This window comes from Larus michahellis, chromosome 8 (assembly GCF_964199755.1).
Source record: "Larus michahellis chromosome 8, bLarMic1.1, whole genome shotgun sequence".
Lineage (NCBI taxonomy): Eukaryota > Metazoa > Chordata > Aves > Charadriiformes > Laridae > Larus > Larus michahellis.
Window position 1 is genome coordinate 36765934 of NC_133903.1, and position 25261 is coordinate 36791194.

Below are 25261 nucleotides of genomic sequence, written 5' to 3' on the forward strand. Positions count from 1 at the left end.
CCTGTAGTCTTTCCAGTGCTATTGAAAGAAGATGCAGAGGGAGTTGGTCTTTGGGAGTCTGAAATCTCCCTCTGTGAATGGTATTGTGAAACAAAACCCCTTTGATGTGGGAGTATCTGCTTGCAGTAGGCTGACATGGGCTCTCCTTGCAGAGCAGCAGCTGCCACGTTCATGCTATGTTGATGGTAGGTTCCAAGAGGGGAAGGAGTCGAATGTGGAGCCCTCTGGGATCTGTGCATGCTAGGCTTTGGAGATATTTCCCTTGCAGTTTCAGACAGCTCTAAGCCATTTGCTGACTTTCTGAAGGTTCCCTAAAGCTGAGAGTTAGAAAGCATTGGTGTTAGAGGCTGGTAGTATTGAATGGGTTACATACAATGCGTTTCATTTGGTTTTGCATATTCAGATGATGGTCCGCTAGCGCCAAGTTATGGCATCCAAAAAAATTTATCAAAAATGGGTATGACATGGACACAAGGAAATGCTATGCGTGCAGAAATGTTACTTTCCTCTCAGGACCCAGAACTATGTCCCTGAACTACTGATATCATATGTCATACAACAGGCCTGCCCATGCCAAAACAGTGCAATGGCTGCGTCCTACTGAGATGTGTAACTCAAGTCAAGGCACACTCAGACAGCAGAGCTTAAGTGCATTTTTTCTAGCAGTATAAGAAAGTCAGTAAAGCCTTCACTATTATTCCTAGATGGATCAACATAGCATAAAACAGTAGTGCACAGATCATATGAGTCACATTGAAGCTGAATCCATGCTGACAGAGAAATGTTCTCACTTCAGCAAGTTCCTGAAGCACCTCATTTCCTATGAGCTAGATTTTTTTTTTTCATAAATTGTGGACAACAAATAAGATGAGTTTAGCCCTTGCCTTTGTGACTGAATGTGGCAAGCTGATCTGTGAGTAATGGAGCAAACAGAGCAATCTGTTCCAGAGCCTCCGCGAAATTTTCCATTGTTTGGGGAACGAATCAGTCCATTCTCTGCATGAAAGGGAAAGTCACGCTTAGGAACTTGATTTGTTGCAATGATCTTCTTTAATGCATTGCACTACTAGTGACATTCTCGCTGATATTGGGGTCCTTTGTGTGCTTTGTATCAGTTTTATTTTCTTGCCAGGAAATTGAAACACCTATATATGTAAGGAAGTCAATCTTTGATTCTTTCTAGCTCAGAAGTGTGCCTGCTGACATGCTTCAGATCACAGAGTGCGTTCACAGTGGCACAGAACCAAGGTATGAAAAGTTTGTTAATGATTTTACCCCATCTTCCCATTTCAGTATTAAGTTTCATCCTCAAATTAATTCTGCTTAGTTATATAGGGCATGAAGAGTCTTTTGGGAGCTCAAACAGTGTTTGAAAGGGTATGGCTTTCACCACACTGACGTGGTTGCTAGACTGGAGCTGGTTAGATACTTCCTCTAAACTAAGACGGGACTAAGAGAAAAATCTAACTTGTGGCTTTGTGTGATTTGACCAGTGCTAACCTGAATGCTTGCTCCTCTCCAAGAAGAAAGATCCAGTTTTGCAGGGAGTTCCTACCTGGACCATGTGCTTCTAAAGTAAACAACAGGCATCTGTATCAAGAAACCTTTAACCAGGTTAAAGACACTGGAGACAGAACTGAAAAATAAAGGGGAGGAAGGTGTGAAAGGGAGTGAAGAGGAGATGAAGTTTGCCATAAAGGCATCTCTGCCTACAAGGATGGGCAAATGGAGAACGCTGCAATTTCCCTTCTAATGAAGATGAAGAGCAGGTTTTCCCTTTCCATGTTAAAATTAATATATCACATACATAAAAGGTCATTCACCATTGTCAGGTGATACTGTAGCCGCTGGATAGGCAGTGAGCAAGAGCTCATTCCTCCAAAAGCCTCAGGACCTTGAAAAGGGCATGTGGAGAGGGGCTATAGCTGTCTGTATGTCCAGGCGTGTGGCAGGGAGACAGCCAGCCATGGACTGTGGTGGTAAGGAAAAGGTGGTAGATATGATACTATTCTTCATTGTCTGGCAACACGGATTGCTATAGGATTACAGATGAAAGCCTGGCTGGGTTTAGGCGTGGGCAATGAGACTGGATTTCTGCCCTCTTGTGTAGGACTATTGACATACTGGTCTCTTCTTAGCCCAGGGAAAAAACCTAATCAAATAGTTTCTCTTCCCATGGCAGCACGCTGAAAGGCTGTGAAGACATGTCGGACACAACAGCTATCCTCGTACCATTATCCTAACCTCTCTCTAGAGTCAGCAGATCTGCAGTCACCAGTGCTTGGCTCAAAGCTTTCATGGCCTCCTCGAGGGCCTTGCCATTCTGGGAGGTTTCTGGCACAGTGGGACTAGCTGGGTGCAGATGAGTCCCAGAGCTCAGGGTTTCACACAGCACCTGCCCTGTGGCTTGGGGAGAAAACAGTGGTGTAAAGAGAATGAAAAACATGTTTTCTTTAAGATTGCTTATAAATCTTAGCAGCTTTAGGGCAAACTCATTATGGTCTAAGGCCAGCCTCATAATGTTTGGGATCCTAGGTGTCTGCGGTGCAGTGCCCCCATCAGCCCTGACCAGCGAGCCGGGCCAAGCTGGGACTGTTCTGCTGCTGCCTGGCAGGACATCTGTGACTCGCCCAAGCTGTCCTCAACGCTGCACCTTCTGCACATTATTGAGAATTTTTATTAGCCGGGTCCTACAGAAATGCCCTGGTCTTCCAGTGACCGGAGCCCTGCAGCTCCCTGCATCTTCCCCACTAATAACCCAGCAGGTGCTTCCTTTGGCAGGGGGCAAAGGGACTTGCCCAAGGCCTCACAGCCACTCAGGAGGTGTACAGAGTTGGTGCAGGGTCACTGATGTAAATCGCAGATGTCCTCTGGAGGCTGAAAATGCCTCCCTGAGCTTTCCCAGCTGAGATGCAGCTGAGTCTGACTCCTCTCATCAGCTTAAAAAGAGACTGGGGAATGCTGGTGAGAGGTTGCTGCTGCTGGGGAAGGGGTTAATTTTTCTCTCCAATTTTTCTTGTTTTACTCTTCATTTTTTCTTTGCTCCTCAGAGAGGAACATGGACTCAGGGAGTTAGGACTAGACCAGACTCAATTTAAAGAAAAGCCTGAGATTCCAAGGAAGGATTTTACCCCTTTTGTCTGCTTTTCTGTAGAAGATGCTCATTAAAAGGAGAGGCTGAGTTTCAGCTGCAGGTCTATTACAGAGGTAGAAACCAGCTCTAAGGCTTGACTTTGGATCCTGACTTCCTCCAAAGTCTGTGTTGGAATTCAGATTTAGGCTGGTCTAATGAGCACTGCTCAGAAATATGCCATGCAGAGTATTTCTGGGCTATACCTGGGCTAAATTAACTCCTGGCAGCTTTCAGTGGTAACGTTTTAAAGCGTGGTCTGTGGGATGTTTTTTCAGGGGTCATTCAGCAGTGTCTTGCCACAGAGAAGAGCACTATTGAACTCCTTGGAAAAGCTATGAAATTTCATACACTGGATGCAACCCCAGGAGACTAATCCAGCCCCAAACACTATCACTCTTAGATTTGTGTTTCATTCAAGAAGTCATGAAGCAATCTATTTTGCCAGAAAAAAAAAAATCATTATTTTATCATCATCCTGAGTACTTTCCATGAGAACAAAATTTATCAAAAATGCCTGAGATCTTTGAGAAATATCTCAATTGTGCAGAAAAGCACTACATTGATTGTGAAATTAGCCTTTCTTTGGTTTTTCCTGCTTGTCACTTTTACTTAAATACAAATATTAATGAAGACCTCACCGTGCCCTTTTACTATTGCCCTTTATTTTATTTTTCTATAAAGATTGCTCATAATCCTACAGCTATCTTTTTCCACTTTAAAAGGTTCTTGCTTCTTATTGCTGTCAGGATAATGCTGCATCATTCCACCTAACTACCAATAAATAGAAATGCAGAGCCATGACTTCTATTCGAAAGCATGCAGGCTCCTTTGTACTGTGTCTGTATATACAAATATATCTTCCAACTTGTAGCTGTAGTACAACATCTGAATTAAATCATGACTTATTCTTTCTATTAAAGCTGTGTTGTCCTTGCCATTATCCCCTTTTCCAGTAAATGAGTACAATGAAAAATTGATTCTAGCTGTATTGGACTGCAGCAAAATAACAAAAGATGATTGTTACATTATCAAAGTCCTCTCTGTTTCCATAATATAGGAATCGAAAACACCTGCCTTTATCTTCTCAATCAATATTGCACCTGAGTCACATTTTCCTGTAAAATACTTTAAAGGTGTCCACTGTATGTTATTTAGATTTAACAAATGCATTATTCAGGCTGTCTTCATCTATTTTGATTACCTGAGATTGCTCTGCCATCCCTGTGAGTTATATAAAGCCTAATATTAAATGCCATGCTAGACTAGTATGTCAGTAACAATATCAGATGACTTCTCTTATGTGAAGCAGTGTGACAGCTGAGCAAGTACACTTCGTAAAATGTATGTGGAAAACTTGTGTTCAACAGGGACATTTCATTGTATGCCGCTCTCTAAAAGGTAGAGCAGGGCAGAGGGCTCCAGTTAATGGTTGCTAGAACAGAATGATCTAATTGGAAGCAGATTTGGGGAGAGCGACAGTGGACATTAGAGAATGCATTTCCAGAAAGGATAAGCTGGTGTCAGATGCTTAAAACTGTCAGCTGTGGTTTACAGTCATGCTTTTTAATATTTTTAACAGGCGATGCTTAAAAGCAGCTAATTTACTGCATGTCTCAATAGCAGTCTGAAACTATTGAGCATCTAGTAAGAACAGAGAAACAAGTGAGCAGCTCTAGAGACACGGCCATCATTTCAACATGTGCATTTGCATATTCCATCTAATGCCTGAAGTCAGATGCCTAAAATTAGTAGATTTATTTGGATGTGTGGAAATAATTGTAATTTGTTTCACAGCAATCAATTTGTGATGCTTTGATTTCCCTTTCTACAGAATTAAATTATTAAGGGGCAAATATGATTTTCAAGATACTTTTTATCATTCCCTCTGCTTGAAGTTTTGTCAAGTTTGACACACCATAACCCAACATTCAGCCATGAGTGATAAATATTAAAAAAACCCCAATCGAATAAAAAACCAATTAAGTATCAGAAACGCAAAGACATGAGGGGACAGCGGAGTAGTACCTTGCCAGGAAACATGACCACAATAGGGGCCTTTTCCATATCCGCTGATTATCTGCACCATTTCTAGATGGCAACAGTGGTCTGAGTTAGGAGGTTGTGCCTGACAGGCTCTGTACGGGGCCATGCATGGAGGGCAGGGAGCAGGATGAAGGGTTGAGCAGTTCTTCAGAGGTGCCTCCAAGGTCCTCCACTTACAGACCTGCTCTCTGGCAAGTCAGGTAAGGCATGGGCTAATTGGAACTGCAGCGACCCCTTCCCAGCAGAGGCAGTGGGGGTTGCTGCACTGGTGCTCAGCAAGGGGTTTTTGCTCCAAGATTTGAGGCTGGTAACAGTCCTGCCCCAAGGCAACGGGGAGAGGAGAGATGACCATCTGAGTCTGCTACAGCTCCTCAGCTCCCTAACCAGAGCTCTGCTAGGGCAGAAAGGATGTGCTTGGTATTCAGAAGTCATCTTGCACTACACCTGAATAAGGAGATGTTCGTATTCCCCTGAGATGCCTGGTGGTGACCCACAGCATCGTGACGCACTGGAGAAAGCAAGCCAAATTTTGTTTGGTACCTGTGGCTGGCTCATGGCAAGCCCAGGGAAACCCCTGTGTTTCCCTGGCCCTGTACAACCATGAGCACAAGGCCACCCCTGCTCCAGCAGCGAAAGCAGCAGGGCCCCTGCCTACACTTCTCTTGCTTTTGGCATAAGTAAACATGTTTTTTCTGTCTTCTGTCTTCATTTTGTTTCTCTGTTTAAAAACGTTGCTTTTTATTTTAGCAGAGCAGAAAAAAATCTGCTCAAAAATTAACTTCAAAGCCCCTAGTCGTTGCACAGCTACAAGCACAGTATTCCCTCTCAATCTCTTTTAATCTTGATTTTGTTTTTACATTTTATATTTTTTTACATCTGGGCACAGAAGGACTGGACTGAGCAGGGTATTCCTGTAGTCAGACCCTGAGCTGTGCCATGCCTGCATGCAGCCACTGCTGGAAGCACGATCTGCTGCCACAGCATGCCCTGGGACAACCCCGTTCGTGCCCGGCTAACACATCAGTGCGGCGCCTTTGCATGATCCAGCAAAGCCGCAAGATCTCCGCACTAGCTTGTGCCCGTTCCTCAAGCTCCAGAGGGGTCAGTCCTCACTGTGGGGGCACCGAAATAAGGGGGGAGCAGAAGAGCTGCAGCAAGTGCAAAGCTGCCCTACAGCTGTCCTGGCCAATTATGGAGGGATTTCAAAGACATCTGAGGTTTGCTTCAGCTCAGGTGAGACCCTGAGTGCCAGGATGCCTATGTCAAATGTTTTTAACCTTCAGCTGGCAATATCACTTCGGTACCTTGATGAGAACGGGCTGTCTTGGGAGCTGTGCACATCTCTGCTTCCAGGACACCTTTGCTGGTGGCATTTTGGAGCTTCTACTTCTGATCCCAGCCAGAATGAAGGGAAGGAGGAGAACAAGAAATAAGAAATGATGTGGAAAAAACGTGCTGGACCTAGGTAAGGGCTATTCCTATTGGAAGTAGACCTCCATCCATCTGTCCATCTCTCCCTCTGCATGTGTGTCTCCTGGGCAGAGCTGGACACAGGATATTTCAGCCACAGCTTCTTCCCCGGCTCCTGCCGAGTGCTCAGCAGGCTCTGCCTGTGCTGGGACGCCCTGGGGTGGCAGGAGGGAGCTTTACATCTGGGCCCGTGAGAACCTGCAGTCCTACCATCTGCAGAAATGAGCTGCAAAGCTGCTGCTTGGCTCCAGGCCTTAATATATTCATGTTTCCTTGTAACTATAACTAGCAGGTGAACTACAAACTGAGCATGTGATGGGATTCTGGCTTTCATTAAGGAATTCTGTACCTATTTAAAAAATACATGCAGGAGCATGTTGTTGATTATTTTAAGAACCTATGCAAATTTATTGATTTGCAGTAGGAAAAGCTTGCTGTGATGTGTAAATTAAGCCATTTAAATCATCCTGTTTGGTAACTGAAGCACCAGCTCTGTTTACTCAATGAGTTAATACCCTATTACCCACCACAGTTTTATAGTTGCACTGGTGGTCCTTGCTGGCCCCAAAGAGCTAGCTGGCTGCCCCCCTTCTGCTTGTCCTTACCAGCAGATAACCCTCTCATTCTCTGGGCTGGCATTCGGTTGTTGCTACTTTAAGGTGCCCCAAAGTGTGCCAGCTGCCCCATCAGCCAGGCAGGACCGTCTCTCCTCGGTAGGAAGGGACATGGTGGCCTTGTGCAGGTGGCAGGATGCAGCCAGGACAGCAGCGGCCATGCCAAGCTTTGCTGTTGATTGCTACAGATACCTTAACAAATATCTATCCGCAGGCAGAATTTCCACCTAAATACTTCTGCAAAGTGCGATTAGGGATATATTCTGTTTCACTCACACCCTGAGTCAACAGTGGGTCAGATGTAATTGAAGATTAGACAGACCCTACATTTTTTTCATGTCCTTGCACATGAACACTTGGAGGCTGCTTTAAGGGTAAACCAAGGGATGTATTAACACATAAATCCTGCAGATAGTTACATTAGTTCTCAGGCAAACAGGCACACGCACTTATAGCCCTCTGTATCTGTTGCACCAGAGCTGGGCAATGGCTACCTGAAGTACGTGGGTGTGCATGTAAATGTTTGCGGATACGTGGGGTCGAGGTCTCAGGTAGTGTAAGAGGTTCCTGGGAGCCTCTAACTTGGGCTCTGCCCTGGAAAGGGGAGCTGCACAAAATAACACATCAGATAAATGAGGGTCCCTTTAACAGGTGCTTTTAATTAATCAAAAAAGTTGAGAAGAAAATTTTCTCCAGTGAATGGCTTTTCCCTTCACCCATGTTTGATGCTAACATCATCATTTATGCTTTCACTCAGTTGTTCTCAAATCTGCTTTTTCCTAACAATAGAATAAGAATCATTCAATAATTGAGGGATTATTTGATGCAGGAATAATGCACACATCATCCATCAAGGCAAAACCATCCTGAATTTTGAAAGCCTTGCACACAATGCATGTAGCATTTGCCCATTTAGAAAACTACGGGCTTTTAGGACAACAGACCATTGGCTGAGCCAAATGATGCTAAGGCGAATGGCTCAAAAGCATAACTCAGTCCTGGTAGGCAATGCTGCATCCTTTCAGGGAAAATACAATGTTCTTAAACTTCCAGATAAAAATGAAAAAAAAAATCTAAATTAAATGCAAATGTTAAAATGCATGTTTTAGTTCTCACATTTTACAAATTTAAGAGGTGCTGAATTTTACTGACAGTTTTCTTGGCAGCAAGTGAATTCCAAAGATGCACATGCAAATATTTGTCAAAACTGAATTTTCAATTTTGCATGCATAAGGATTACTCCAGAAGTGCTGGCATACTCGCTTGCTCACAGAAGAAAAGTAGTGTCATGTGGCACGTCTGGCCAATCACATGAAAACTGTGTATTTTTAATTTTAAATATTCTGATTAATCCATAGAGTAAAAAAAAATATAGTGAAAAGAAAGTCACTGAATATATTTGAATAACAAATAAATTCAAGATGGTGTGATTGGCTTATATATATTCCCCGAGCAAGGAGAGACAAAATTAATCAAATAAATTATTCATTTTGAATTATTTGTTCAGCTCTGTTTTTACAAGTGGAGGCCTAATACTGATGTCTGAATTTTGCAGTTCGCTACAAAAGCTCTCGTATTGTATGTGCTATCCTCCTGACAGCCACCGCTTTGCTTTGGGTCGGACTCCTTCACACATGAGCACTGCATTTGCTGTGATGATGTATTTTCTGCGAAAGACTTTGCTAAAAGCAATTAGGTCTTGAGTAGCGGGCACTGAAAGTCCTAACGTGCTTGTTGACCAAAAGACATTAGAAATGTAACATTGCTCATTTCTACTAAATCACTGCAACACAAATAGCACTGCTCTGCCTTGGCCTTTGAGCAGAATTAGATTCAGGTTAGAGAGCATCCGTACACTTACCCCGAGAAGCACTCAGCGCCACTGTCCTAATTGCACCCCAGATATCTAGACTGTATTTAGATAGAGGATTTAATGGCTCTACTACCAAAAGTCCGTTAGCCTTTATTACATTTATTTTCCTCAGAAAAAAACTAATCGTTGTGTTCTCTGAGATAAAAACAGTAATTAAAATATAATTCTTCTTTCTTTGATAGCTGGTACTTGTCTACAGTCTTGTTCCAAGCTCGTATAGGAGGGAAAGCAGAAAGTTGAACTATTTAAGCATAGATCAGTCTTCTGACATTAATAAGGCGCTGTACCGCAAACCAGAAGGGGACAGCGAGTTGCCAGGCGGGGCTGTGAGCTTCCTCGGCGGCACAGCTCTGCCGTGGGGACAGCAAACTGTCCCTGGTGGTCAATGGGGAGGGGAGGGTGTGCTGGGGCATGGCGGGGCCCAGCCATGAAGGGCAGGGTCTGCCACGTGCCCAAAGCCCCAAGTCTCACCATTTCCATGGAGCAAAGCAGCAAGGCGCTAGAGCATCATTCTCCTCTGTCTGCTACGGACAAGTGGTGGGATGACAATTGATGCTGCAGCACCGTCTTGCTGAGGGCAATTTGAAGTGCTAAACTCTCTGTCTCTGCTCCAAAACGCGCGCGTGAGGCTCGGGGCTGTGCTGGGTGGCTGCCAGCCCTGTCCTGCTGCCCAGGCAGCAGCCAGGGCCGCGTGGGTCCTGCCCCAGCCTGGGCAGGGGCCAGCGCTGGTGCAGAGCGGGGTTGTGATGGAGCCGGCGAAGCCTGGAGCAGTACGGTCATCTCGTTTCATAAAAGCCACCAGATGATCGTGAATTTCGTTGCCAAACCTGACTGTATTTGAAAGGCAAAAATGCACAAATGTAAGTGGCACAGTCAGCTCTCTAAAAATCACATTTTCTGCAGTCTGCAATACTTGTTCTGTTCCATATGTGGAGGGATTTTTATGAAATGTTCCAGGCAGAAAGTGAAAAACTCAGTGGTGTACTGGCACGATAAAGCTATCTTGCATGAATGCAGTGCTTTCCACTTAAAGTGACTTGCATAAGTGGAAATATTATCCCCATTTTGCTGATGAAGAAACTGAAGCCCAGCATTTCCTTTGAGTCACATCCAGTGAGCAAGGATAAAGCCAAGAATGAATGTGCTGACATGCAGGATTTCCCATTGCCACCAGACAGGTTGTCTCCACCGAGAATATTTCATTCTGACTTTATAGTTGTCTTCTCCCTGATTAAAGCACCATCTTACTAACCGTTTTATTTCCACAGGATAGAAAAAAAAAAAAAGTCTGTATTTGCTCCAGTCTAGTCTCCAAAGCATCTCTTACTGTGGTGGGAGACTTTGCAAGCTTTACTTGTGATGACTGGGCACAGCTGGAAGAGGCCATGTCCTAAATTAACTGATGCAACTGGTGCCTGCACTAAATCTGTACATGTGCAGGCCTACAATATATGGAAGCCAGCAAAATGTGGATCCTGGAAGACTTATGTTGTCTATACGGAATTGTTATAGCTTTGGTTAGAATTGTTAACAATTCAGCAAAATAATACGAGACATAATTATGTAAGCTATTGATCGATGCATATTAAGACAGACCTCCATTTATAGGTCATTATGAAGCGTTCTTGAGGCCTCTGAATGCATCAATAAAATCATTTATTTCTTCACATAGATACTAAAGAAGACTTAGAAAGATGCCATGTGCAGAAAGCCGCTTGTGCCAGTAAATTATATTTACATCTGCTGCATATGGATAGATGGGATACAGGCCAAGTATGTGATAGTGGGAAGCAGCTTGCTGCTTCTGTTTTGGGAAAGTTCATCACGGTTGAGATTTTGGACAAATTAGATTCTGAATCAAACTAGAGAGAGAAAGCACTAGATGAGCTCAAAACTTTGGCTGCTCCAGAAACTCCATTCAGAATAATATACTATCTCACGTGTCTTATCTTTCAAAGTTTTGAAGACATTTTTTAGCTGCTGATGGGAGCAGGGAAGAAGAGTGGATCGTGCACTGAAACGGAAAAAAACATGCACAATCTGTTTCACTCTGAGTTTCGTGTTTGGAAAATGGAGGACGTGGAAGAGGTCCATCTTTGCTGCAACTTGGATACAACTGCAAAAAAAATTAAGAAGATATGGAAGTCAAACTATGCCAATGGTGAATCTGGTCTTCTGCACTCGTTTGTGCCCAAGCTCAATATAGAGTATAGATGAATCCAAATAGTTTTTGGGCAAAGTGCAAGGCTTGGAGATGAAGGATAGAGGCACTTTGTCCTCATAGGAAGATGAGTGCAGTAATTTCTCTGGCACAAAACCAGAGCTGAACAGAGGCCTCCCAGGAAGGACTCCTTGCCTGGTTTTGCACCTTTTTAGGCTCCTGTCCCACTGCCACCTCCCTCCATCTGGCAGTGGCCAGGGGCTGGCAGGGAATAACTTGGGGTGTCCCCACAGGGGGCCAAGGTCCAATCTCCACCCTGGTGCTCCCCCTTGGGGAGCAGCTTCCCCCGCAGCAGGAGGGGTCTGGGCAGGGGCTGCGGGGGCAGGGACAGGTCTCGCCTTTGTGGCTGTGCATTTCACCCCTCTGGAAGAGCAAGAAGCCAGACCTGCCTCCTGGTGCTGCACCCAAGACAGGGTGAGACCACACTGTCCAGAGGGTCGGGCTGGCGACGCAGCCTGCCAACTGACAATGCCAATCAGAAACACGGCACAGACCCTGCCATTATTTTCCAGCAAAGAAAAAGCAGCCTTTTGTTTAGAGAACAAGATAAAAATTGGCTGCTCCTTCATCTCCAAGCCACATGAGGTTGGCTTAGCGACTTGAGTGAGCAGCGCCTCTGCCCTGTAACCCAAATGATGTCTGAAGTGAAGCTCGGTGGAGATGGTTGCACTGCCCTTCCCGGCCGGGGCAGGAGGGACGGCAGGGGCTGCTGCCTGTGGTCCTTTCGAAACTCACAGAGTCACAGAATCACAAAATGGCAGGGGTCAGAAGGAACCGCTGGAGATCATCTAGTCCAGCGCCTCTGCCGAAGAAGGTTCAACTGCAGCAGGTTGCACAGGAATGCATCCAGGCGGGTTTTGAATATCTACAGAGAAGGAGACTCCACCACCTGTCTGGGAAGCCTGTTCCAGTGCTCTGCCACCCTCAGAGCTAGGAAGTGCTTCCTCATAACTCCTGCAAGCTGCAGTATGCATGGAGAAACCTGAACACAGGAAGGAGGAAAAAGGGAGAACTTTTCTGTTGCTGTGATGACAGTTTGTTGACTTGTTAAAAATGGAGGGATGTCTAAAAGGGCTTCGGGTGCTTTCAGGCTTGGCTGCAGATGGGTGAGATCTGTGTTAATGTGGCCACGCTGTGTGAAGCTGTCCCTCCCTCGCTCATATGGGGAATGAAAGCCCCCCTTATGGACAGCGGTGGGTTCAGGAGAAAGCAAAGCTCCTCAGTGTTGCTGGTGGTCATGGTGGAGTGTAAAACGGGGCACTTACAGCCACCTTCTGCATCTCGCCTGTGCTCAGCAGTGTGGCGGCCCCTTTGCTGCCTGGGGCATACCTGTGGATCCTCCCCCAGCACATATCTCTCTCCTGCTGCTATTTCACTTTAATCTGTGTATAGAGTCAAGCCCACTGACAGCTCAGTGTAGTAGATCACAAACAGTGAAGATTTTGCAAATCTAAAATAATATTTTTCTGCTGCAGATACGGAGTGGAGACCAAAGGTGACTGCAGATCCTTTCCCAAGCCCTGGCAGGGCACCTGTGTCAGAGGCTGGAGCGAACCTGAGTCTGCAGGTGATCTTCTGCCTTAAACTCTGTGACTCCCTGGAAGTAAAACTACAGCAAGCCCCACAGCGATCCGCAGAGGTAAATACATATTTTACAAGTAAAATGCAAATGTGCCTGGCATAGTCCCCCAAAGTGCATACTCCTGCTGTTGTCACTTGTTTGTGTCTATCCAATTGTGGATTATATTTGCCTCTCAAATTTAATAATTTTGACAAGTTAATTTCAGACTGTTCTTGACAAGGAAAGTAGCTACGAGGAATTAAAAAAAAAAAAAAAAAAGAGGAGTGACATGCTCCAGCAAGGTAATAGTGTGATATTGCATGGCAAGCTACTTACATTCCGAGACTATTGAAAACGTTAATATCGAAGTGTAGCTTGTTTGCCCAGAGAAAGGAACGTAACATCTACTCTGCTGAGAAATGAGTGGAACAGCCAATTTGTGTGCCGTTGGAAAATGGTACATTTAGGCTAAACCAAATGTACCCCAAAAAAGATAAAACAATAATAAAAATTCCTAGATTAGCAATTTAAGAATATTCTAGGTATTTCCTTTCTGGGTCTTCAATACAATGGCTACGGGACTTCAGCTCAGCCCGGTACAGGTTAAGCAGCCAGAGAAACCTCTGGAGCAGCTGATCCTGCAGCCTGAGCGAGGGCTGGCGCTGGCTCATCGGCTCTGCTACACGCTCTGCCCTCCTTCCCCTCTGCCTCGCTGGCCATGCTCTTCCAGCCAAACCCTGGGAACAAATGGTATTTGTTGGATTCATGGTGTCTGGGTGTGTATCAGTACCGGCCCTGGGCTCTGGAGCTTATCTCCAAGGCTGTTTCTTTCGGTGAGGGGCACATACCCTCTGCCTCCTGGGCTGCCGCCACCAGTACAGCATTTCTCTTTAGCGGGAGGAATAGCTGAGCCCGTGACTAAAATCCATCACACCAGAGACGGGTCAGCTCCCAGCAGGTCTCAGAGGAGCCGGAGTGCACCCTGCCGGGCTCCACTCTGGTTTGGGGGGTCCCCGGCAAGCCCTGCTCCCAGCACCCAGCCAGGAGAGCATCCCCCAGCGACCCCACAGCCATGCACCCCAGGCACCCCTGCGCTGAGGATTTCTGGCTGAGGATTTCTGGGAAGAGCTCTGCAGCTTACCCCATCCAACCCCCTCCTCTACAGGTGATGAATACTTTGGTGTGTAAATTAAAGAAAATTTAAGAAAAATTGGCTAGAGAAATTAAAACTGCCTCAGGCAGCTTAGCTTGTACAGCGACACATACAGTACTTAGCACCCTAGATTTCATTATTCTTAACAGCATAACTGGAGTCCTATTTTCACACATTAAATATTCTTGGATTTTTTTTTCCCAATGAGCAGACATACGATTTTTTTCTCTGCCATCAACATGCATGTTTTGTCCTTTCAGAGACTTTTCTTCAAATTGGAATACAGATTAGTTTTACCTACGATTTAAAGAGCTCTAATACTTGGTAAGGCCTCGATTCCTGTTTTTTATGGAAATGCATAGCTGTGGGGGCTATGGGGAGCTGCTCTCTGCTTAGCACTTCTAAGCAGAGAGCTGTGCAAGACTACACTATTTTCACATCTCTTGGATTTCACAGACAACATAAAATTTGACTGTTTGCCACAAAGAAACAGCGTTTCTTAAATAAGGACGGGCATGCTCTTGTGCTCTCCCAGGCCCGGTCTGCAAACCCCTGGCAGCATGATGGGAAATGAAACGGAAAGGAAATATCAAAGTCTACAAGAGACAGGCACCAAACTACCACAGCCAACTGTAATCTGCCTGAGGTAGAGGTTAAGGGTGTATAATTGGGAGACTGGCAATGTTTGAGATTTCCACCTATCACTGGAAACAGTGAGGGGAAAAGAATTTCTCAGCGAGCCCTACGGCAGGCAACATACAGGACAAACCGCCCGCTGTGCGGGTGATAACTCACCAGAAATCCATTTGCTAAAGCAGACTGGGGGAGGCTGTGGGCGGCCAGCCTGGATGGTGGGTTTTGATGAGTCCTGTCACGGACTTTGGTGGGGTTGCCAGCATTGCCATCAATATTATCTTCACATTTCCACTTCTTGGATTAAGAAAGTGTCTAATGAAAGAAACCTTGTGCTTCAGGGCTTCGGTCAGGCACCTTCACAGTCTGGGACGGCAGTTTTTGCCTGCACACATACCTGCCTAGATCTTGCTGGGATCTTTGTTTGCTTGTGTCCTTCTGAAGCTCTAGAGCCTTTCAGGGTGAGATCTGGGCGATGGAGAGCTAATCAGCAGAAAAAGGAGCCCAGGGAATCTGCCAGCTCACCAAATGTTGGTGTCTGCATTTGGGGGGGCTGAGGAGCTTGCCAGACTCCTCTGGTGTATTGTGTAAATCCCCACGGACTGCAAATGAAGCCCACAGCCACACGTGGGGCACATAGTCTTAGGTGTCTTAGTGTGGGCCTGAATCCCATCCTTGACACTCAACACAGCCATCAAACAGAGGGTCTACTGCCACTTGTCACTGCCTCGCTTGTCTCGCCTTCACCCGGCACTCCTGGGAGCGTGGGTCCCTGCTGCTGCTGTGCTGTCCTGCCTTCAGACACGCCAGGCTACCTCACGGGAAGTGTCAAGTGGCGCTAGACATTTATGGTTAGGGACCCGAATCCTTTCTTAATTGCCCTGGGACCAGAGCGGATGAGTGCTCTGGTGCAGAGTATCATCTTTCCTAAGATCTGCTTCAGGTGTCTAGGTCCTACTGCTCATTAAATTTAAGACTCACCTGCTGGGATGATCTGGGCATATCTCATTTAAATAATTCTTTGCTGTTGCGGGGGGCTTAGATATTACTGGCAGCTTTGCCTTTCTTGTTCTCAACCAGTGGAGCACAATTTAATCTGGGGACTTGAAATACTTCAGTGTAATGAAGTCTTTGAGTTTAGTGCATGGGTGAAATGTAGTAACCTGTACGGTACAAGAGGTCAAACTAGATAAACTAGTAGTTCCTATTGCCCTAAATTATGAAACTCACAGGATGATTTCTAATAACGAATGCATTTGTAAAACTTGGATGCTTTCTCATGAATAATCTGCAAACAGAAAACCGACTTGTTTTGTTAAGCAGACTGCGACAAACAGTTCTTCCAACTTTATGCTATGCAGACATGTATTTTTGGATATTCTTTGGGGGAAAAATCTATTGCAGCCAAATCTACATAACCTGCGAGAAAAAGAATCTGAAACAAAACAAAAGATATATGTAGATTATGAAAGCTAGAGAATCAAGTTGGAATTCTAATGTAAATGTATGTCATTATCAGTAGAGATCACTTGTAAAGCACTATTTTAACTTGAAGAGCTGAGAAATGGAATATTAAAGCAAAAGTCTTTTTACATGTGCATTTAGAACAAAAGCTACCCTGTCATTAGAAATGATATATAACAGTTGGGTGAGGGTTGTTGTTTTCAGTGTTTGGTTTAAACACAATAAAGATGAACAAAATTAAAATGCGTTCATTGATGCATGAGGATGAAGTCAAGATCAGAAGTACAATTTCCTAATTTTTAGATTTATTCAAAGACTCTTCCTTTGTATTAACTCCTACAGATGTTTAATGAATGCTTAAAACCAAACACTGCTTTTCCCCCCCCCTACTGTGTTCAATGCATTTCATACAGGCAACCTGATAAAAAGAATATCTGGGAGGAGGGGAAGGCAAAATCAAAGTTGATGTATCAGAACATCTACTGCATGTCTAAACACAATGAAATTTGAACTGTGTGGGTGTTTTCACTCATTTTAAAGAATGTTCATTGATTTTAGTTTTATTATGTTTGGAGTTGTGGTATGTTACACAAAGACCATTTTACTGATCTTTATGATTCCATAAAAGCCTACAACAATTTGGATAAAACTGGCTGCACTATATTTTTTTCTTTGTTTCTGCTGTTAGACTTTATGCTTAGCTCTAGTTATAATGAATGCATAAAGCTTTGTCCTCATTTCGCTGAAAACTATAGGACCGTTGTTACAGACTCTGAGGTATCCAGCCACAGGGTGTATCCCGGACCGTTCAACAGAGACACGTGGTTTGGCCGTGTGTGGAGTCGGTCTATGGAAAACATGAAGCTGACATGAAATGAACCTGTGGCAACAACAAACACAGAGTGCTGGAAAAAGGTATCAATATCTAGCAGACATAAGTTGGTAAAGACATATGAGCAAATTCCCATGAAATTTCAGAGATGCAATGCCCTCTTCTGATGAGATTCTCTCCTCCAGTTGCCCGTCCCAGTGTGCTCTTGGAAAGAAGCATAAGCCTGACGAAAAGGTGAGCCAGTGTCCAAGCAAAACTATGAATCTTTCCTTTTTCCCTAGAAAGAAGAGAAATGAATTGCAGTCAGAGGAAAAGTAAGACACAATATCCAAGAGTGTCAGGTATAGCCAGGGAACAGTAAGAAGGACTTAGAGCAGGGGAGTGGGAGTCCTGAGAGTTGGGGGTCTATTTATAACTCTGTAGAGATCCCACTGTGTGGACTTGGACAAAGTGCTCCAGATTGATGTGAATATCAGTAGCAATACATAAGACCCCTGTTGGCTTCCACAAGCTTTGAAGTATGTTTGAACCAGACTTCAGTGGCTCAGTACGTACTGCACTACCTGCTCCTGTTCTCCCAGGCTGAAGCGCAGACCTCCTGCATGGAGCTGTCATGCCAAAGCTTTTTCTGCCCGAGGCCCAAAGGAGGCAGAACAAGGGTGTAAGATAGTGGACAGAAAGGCTTTTGTGCTGAGAGACTGGACTTGCCTTCTGCCATGAGGTGAGTCCTCCTGAGCCTTCCCCTCTCTTCTGCAAGGAGCTGGCAGTCAGGAGAGCCCCAGTGCCAGGCACTGCAGCGTCTGCACCCAGACAAATCCATTGTTTCCTTCCAAAGACGGGTGGGCTGCACCTCCATGTATGGCCAAGGTTCAGAAGGTTTCATCCCTCACTTTTGAGGGATGAAACTCCGCTTGGTTGCACACTCCCTCTCTCAGGTGCCCAGGGCAATTCTCTGGGTGCAACAGGGTCTGATGGACACACCAAGATGTGGAAATTAACCCTTCTGTGCCAATTAGCCAGTACTTGAAAGTAAATTTGATGGGTCAGGGCTACTACACAGCTGGAAGCCAGAGGGGACAAAAGACTAGTTCCTACCAGGAGCACATGGACCACCAGTGTAACCAGCATCTTCCAACCTGCTGTTTGTGGCTGTGAAGCTGCAACTGTTTTCCTGTCCATGAGTGAGGTTTCACACTATGGTTTCCTTTCACCTGACGGATGAGGCATGTTTCCTATTGCAATTTGAATAGGCAGTGTATCATCCCAGATACATTTTTCAAGGATGCTTTTAAGTTTGTGCCCACAGATCTTCCACATGGACCCACTTTTCACTCACGTTCCCTATTTGTAAGGTGATAGCAACCAAACTGTGTTACATCCAAACCCCTAAGCATTGAGATAAAAAAGCTCCCGGGCAAGGGAGCTTAGAGCCTAATTAGCTGATGGTGTTTCTCCTCAAACAGTTTGTACTTACAGATTGAAGGTTCAGGTGAATTAAGTACTGGCTTTCACCGTAACGAGCACCTAAAGCTCAGCTAAAGTCGTCAAAGCCCAGGCTGCCTAGACCCAGCTTGTATGTCCTGTTATACTATGAAGATGGAGACCTTAAAACTGTTGCTGTTATTGCTGATCCCAGCTGGAAAAATTTCAGTGTAAGAAATAAGCTCATGTTTAAAGAGATTGTTCTCTAATCCTGGCATGTTTCAAAATCCTGGGTGAGATTTAGTTAAATCCATGAAGGGAAAAGAGATGAAATTCTAACCTCAGTATCCGCAAAATTCCTAAACCAAAATGGGCATCACACAGTCGTTAACGAGCTTATCTCCATCTCACAGACATGCCAACACGCGTGCACGTTGTCTGTGTGCCGCAGGGAGGTGTCGCACGCTGGGAAGCTGGGTGATGTGCTGGTATGCCTTGGATGCCTGTGGCTAGACACCAGCAAACCCGTGCTGGAGCTGTAAGTGCTATTGCTGCCCAGCCTGCCTCTCTCCTCTTTTTCATTATTAGCTAAACACAAGCCCATGTTCAGCTATCGTGCCAGACCATGGGGTTTCGGAGTCGTGGGGATGCAGGGACTGACCATGTGCTATGTGGGAGCTCGGGCTGTGGGAAGGGGCTATGTGGGGCAGCAAGGCATTCCCTGCTTCCTTGCTGGCAACTGGACGCAGGTGTGATTAATTATCACCCAGATTACTATTATCAACAGTCTCAATTGAATTCCTGGGTGAGGATAAGGGGCTTGAGAAGGAAAGTTTCTGATTTTGTGGTACAAACCTCCTTCAGAAGGGAGATTCAAAGGGCAGCATTGGCAATGTAAGCGTTGAGGGTGAGGAAGCCCAACACTGCGGTGCTCCTCGCCCTTTGCCATGCTGTTCTTTATCTTTCCCAATTAATTTCTGGAGTGCTTTTGCTACAGCAGCACCAGGTCAATAGCTGTGTGAGGGAAGTCAGCAGTCCTGATGCAACAGCACAGCAACAGGATTCCACTAGATTTTCCAAAAGAGACTCTTCAGGTTTCAGACAGAACTTATGACTTCTTGTATGTGAACAGGTCTCTTTCAAGACTCTGACTTGTGTTCCTCAAAAATGTCCCATTTAACCCCAAAACAATGAAGTTGAGGGCTACAGGTTTGCTTTAACTAACTCGTTAATGAATTCTTCACCACCGCTTCTTTACACACATTCTCAAAACAAGGAACTCGTGCTTCAATGGGAAGCTGGGCCATCCCAACTAGAGTCTTCCAACTGTAATTTTAAAATTTGTTAAGGATATCAGTAATTTTGTCTGTTTTGAAAGGATCCGATTGCTTTTTTTTTCTTTTTCAAAATGCTTCTGATTAGCCTCCACTTTTTGAAGTAGCTTCATTACTACATGGATTTAGTGTGTGCACAGGGTGCTCAGTTTCCTTTTATAGGTGCTTGCTATTTTCCAGGGCATGCCCCACAGACTCTACATAATTTTGCTTAATTTTGGACAAACAATCCTGGCTTGCATGAGAAATACACTTGTCTCAGGTGATGTCCATCTCTCAGCGGCCAGTAGTATGGTCTGTAAAAATGTCAGAGCTGTGGCATGTGTGAATTATGTTCACAGACTGGCCTTGCTCTGCAGGTACAGTCAGAACCTGGGCTTGTGAGTGCTGTACAAAGGGAGAATCTCCTCTTCGTGTAGACAGTTCCCAAAGATGAAAACTTTCCAGTTTTCTTCTCCCTTGCTGGGAATACCGCAGTAGTCCACAACTGCTTGAGAAGCCAAGGACGGGAAAGTCCTGGTGCGAATTCTATTAAGCGGTTTTCCAGTGTGTTTTTTTGGACAGCATTGTCCCTTGTATTCCCTTGTGCTCTTCCAATGGCATGATGCTGTGAAGAGCATTAGAAGGTAATATTTGTGTCAACAGGATTCAAATACCCTCCGGCTTTTAGTCTCAGTTTTGCACCCACATTTAATTGTTCCCAGATTTTTGCGCCTGACTGTAATTTACTGCCGGTGTGAATGTCAAGATGTAGCCATTTAGCTCACTGATTTGTGGGAGCAATGAGGTAATTTTATGCCTAGGTCCTCTCATTTGTACCTGCCAGCAATGCAGGGGCAGTCTTTCCTAATCAGGCCTTAAAAGTTCTTCTTGATTAATCTCTGACTTTGTTGGAGCCATTCCAGATTTAAGACAGTGTAGTTCATTTCAGGATCAGACCCATTAAGTGTTTTCCAGTGAGTAATATACTGCGTCATTCTTCTGCTCCTAAGGATTTCTAAAATCATGGAAGGATTGATGCAGATTTGGGAGATACATGGCTCTTCTGACTCCACTGGCACCTTCTCTCCCTGACTTTCAGAGATTTGTCTCCAGGTGAAATTTCTTTATTTCAATTTCTTTCTGCGTTGTGCTGAGAGCATTAACAAATGGTGAAGTGTGATACTGTCGATCCAGTGCTCTGTGTGGCCAGGCAATCAGGATAGAAATAATTAACACAGAAAGTGGCCTGCCAGTATCCTGCTGAATGAAATTGGAAGAAGTTCAAATACAAAAAGATTTTTTAGCTTACCACTTCTGGGCTACAAGTAGCAATAGCCATTTGGAAGGACAACTGCCAGCTTCCATTTCAGATTGCTTGACAGCACTAACTAGAGCACTAAGAGCATCACTCCATTTCAGCAGGAGCCTTTAGCCAGATTTCGGGTGCGGACCATTATTTCCAGGCAGGAGAAGAGATCAGGGAGGGGATCAGGTGCTGCTATGATACAGTGTAAGATGATGAATTCTTCTGAACGTGGGAGGAAATATGACATGGAGAGTGCCTCTGGTTTCCAGCCTGCCAGGCAGCTGCTTGCGATGCCCTGGCTGTGTGGAGACCCCGCCGCTCCCCCGGGTGCCTGCTCCTTCCTTGCTGCTGCCTCCTGCCACCTCCCTGATCCCGGGCCTGTCTGTCCCGGCATGCCGCCATGCAGGGCTGATGGCTGGGCTCATGGACACAGCCATGCACCGTTGCCCGAGCTGTGTCGCGGTGCCTGTGGGGTTATACAGGGGAGGGGAGGGACTCCTGCAGCTCTCTGAAGTGAAGACCGCTCTCCCCTTCCTCTTTCCTCCAGTTTCAAAGATGGCTGATGCAGCATAAAACAGAACAAATGGTGGCTGTACCAATTAAGAACTCTTCTTTAGGAGCAGGGATGTCTCCTGCTGGAGAGGTGATGATCTCTTCTTCTACTGTTTTATTTACTGAGCATCCGCAGCCATGCTAAAGCTGTGTATTTGTATGACGCTGCTGTCCTTTAGCTCATTCCTATGGCTTCCCCTCCCATCACACTTGCAGAGCCATCCTGCTGCAGCCATCCCAAAATCTTGAGACCAGGTGTCTCACAGATAATAAATCCTAAACCACAGGGTAAATGCTAACACGCAGGTTACTGAGTTCAAACACACTTCCTTTGCAGGGAGTAAGGAAGTAAGGCAGAACCACAGTGCTTTACTTGCTGCAGACTGGGTATCTACACTGATAAAATTGTGGCTGTACAGACTAAAATTAGTTCTGTCCTGGCAAGCACAGAAGCTGCTATGTACCTTTCGTGCCCTACAATTAGCAGCGCATCATTTTGTTTCACATCTGCCGACATCAGGAGTATGCTTGGTGCTTTCAGTGTTTTCAGAAATGACAAACAAGTAGATGAATAGGAGAAACAAGGGAAGAAAAACGCTAAGAGAAGCAAGCCTCTGAAATGGTTTTCCTCTGGAAATTGTTCAGACTGGTGGGCTGAGACGCCTGTGGCGAGACTGCGTTACTCCTCAGTGCCTGCCAGTTTGCATATACAATGAACTGCACAGCGTTTCTTCCAGGATCCCCAGTTCTGTCTTCTCATGCTTAGTGATCCTGAGATGGTCCATTTGTACCTCTGCTGCTGCTATACTTCATGAACAAGCCATTACCCCAAGGTCTTATAGGCCATGACCTACTCTGTAAAGCCACCGGACGTCTAAAGAGAAAAAGTGCTATGCAGAAGCTATGCATTGTTTGTGCTAACAGGTAAGTTTTGCCCTTCCTTTACTTTTGCTCTACAGTTGATCTTTTTGAGCAAGAAAATGATGATCAGCCTCCTTTCTGTTGTGAGGAGGAGTCATGGTGGACACCTGAGGAAAGAGGAAGGAGCATTGGGATCTAGTTGATTCTTAACTTCAGAAAATGGTTTCATTAGCTCCTTGTGAGACCAGTGTTTCTCACTGACGTTACATCCCTTGCTTCCTATCAGACAAGCTCTATTGTCTTGGCCTGGATGTCCGGGGAGCCTTGCCTCTTCTTAGAGCCAGTCGTAGCTTGAGACGGTTTATTAAAATAGTGCCACAATTATTAGGAAGAATTTGACTTGAGGTTTTTCCATGATTCTCTCACGTCTCTTTTTTCAAATTTGTACTGAATACATGTATTTGATTTTTCTTGTACATCCTGAATTCAAGTTTTAAAATTGGCCTTGCTTAATTTGACCTTATCTGGCTAATTTATTGCTGGCCTGCGTTTCCAAACAATGTTAAATGGAGTACATTTCCTTGTATCTTCCCAAGTAACTAAGTCTCCTGCAAAATTCAAACCATTAAAAGTGAGGGTGATAGAAGAAGCTCCAAGAAATGAGTGAACTTAATATAAATATTCATAATCATGTCAATTCCACTTTTTAAACAATTTCTGAAATGTTAGTTTGCTTGAACGGCTGGTCAGAAGCACAAAGGTTAGGTTAAGCTTCCTTCGTTAATGGCTTGGCTCAATGCACCCAGCAGTATAATGTATTTTATCAGTGAGGGAAATGATATTGGTTTAAGAGGTTTCATGTAACAGTCATATCCTGGCCAAATGTAATTTTGAAAACAATCAGGGCCATTACGGCTCACACAGAAAGAAAGATAAAGACAGATAGCTGTATATGGGTTTTTAATAAGTAATTCACCCTGGGTCTTGAAACATCAGATTGCCAAGTAATATTATTAATGTATAAGCATGTTGGTAAAATCATGTATTCTTTCCCATTGGTTGACTATAGATATGTTTCTGATGCAAATATCGTGTAAGTGTATTGAATCCAAGCTATGTAAATAGACTATATAGTACATCCATCAAGCAGTTGACTTGATTATTCCACACACTAAAGAGCATTTTCTGACATCAATCTACATTCTGCCTAAATAGAACATTTTTCACCAATGATATTATGCATCATTTACTGTATATTTGATACTAATTGTTCAGCATATCGATCACCTGTCACTCTGAGAGTTTAGTGATCTTTGCAACTTGTCCTGGCAACTTGGAAGTTGCAGGCAGCTGGTTACCCATCGTCTGCAGTAGCAGACTGAGATTTCCTGGACAGCACTGAAATCTTGCCCTGGGCAGGCAGCACAGAGAGAAGAGTTAAGTGGTGGGTAAGGGCCTGCCAAATTGCTACTTGAAAAGGAAAAAAATGACACCATTTTGATTTTCATAGAGATTAGGCTATGACAGCACACAAACATGCTACAAAGGTTAACACGTGTCACTCACTTAGTCTCCACCTTTCTGTTTGGAAGCAGGTTTTTATTAAAGGGACAGGATGAGAATGGACCAGCACAACAGGAGGACAGGGAGGGATGCCAGGTACTGATACACCCTTTCTAATGATGCACTATGCCATTTTGTTTTGTGAGAAGAAAAGAAGCTCTTTGAGCTGCTTCTCGTGCAGGAGTAGCTAAAAAGAATGCGGACATCCATGGAAGAAGGTCTTTATTTTTGCATGCAGAATCTGCATACATGGCAATCGGTTACCTGGCAAAGGACAATTCTATTGCTAGCTAAAGTACATGGCTCTAACTATCGGAACAGTTACAACCACCTGATAAAACAGGATCTGTTTTAATATAAATATGTTGAACACTCTGATCGATTTTAAAAATCTACTTCACATACGAAAATGTGGAGATTTTTAAATAAATTTAACTGCAGCTGGAGGGGGGCTGTTAATTTTGACTGTTCTGTATCTGTCACAGCACATACATTATTGAACTAGAAAACTACTGGAAGCAAAGGCTTTAGAAATAGGAGAAGAATATATTGATTTAATCATTGTATTCTTTCAGCAGTTCCTTTATGACTTTTTTTACAGTATGGAGCGTGGGCTATCTACTTGCCACACACTTTATTCACTGAGCTGGTCATGCCTTTACTGTATTTTCCTTTATAACCCCTCTTTGTTCTGGGCTTTTCCCTCTCCAGACCATCAAAGCTCTTACCAAGGTTCTCATCCTCTCCTGGCTCAACTACTGCCATCTCTTTCCTTTCGTGGCTGTCGCAGTCATCCCTCTGAAGCGTATTCTACCATCAGCCTCCAACGCCCCTTGCCTCCTTGTCCTCATGAGCTGGCCACCAGCTTGACCTTGTTCCCCATGGAGGCTTCTGCCCACTAGCACCCAGACTTAGGGATCACCCCATCGCTGTTTACACTTGGCCACAACATTCCTACCCCAATATACACACCACAAAAAAAAGCTTTCTGGGCAGATACCCAAATCTGCTAGTCTTACACTTCTCCAAATCTTTGCTTGGCTTTTGGGAGGGCTGGAGCACCAGCTGGCCAGCGGGGAGGCCGAGTGGCACGACGGGGGGCAGTCGAGCACGGAGGCACTGCACCCAGCTGCCCACAGGAATGGGGGGAGAGGGGGCGAATTGACGTTGTTTTGTGATAAATGGTAAATTTTCCGGAAAACAGCATTTCAGGGGAATCGAAACTGTTAACAAATTAGGGTCAG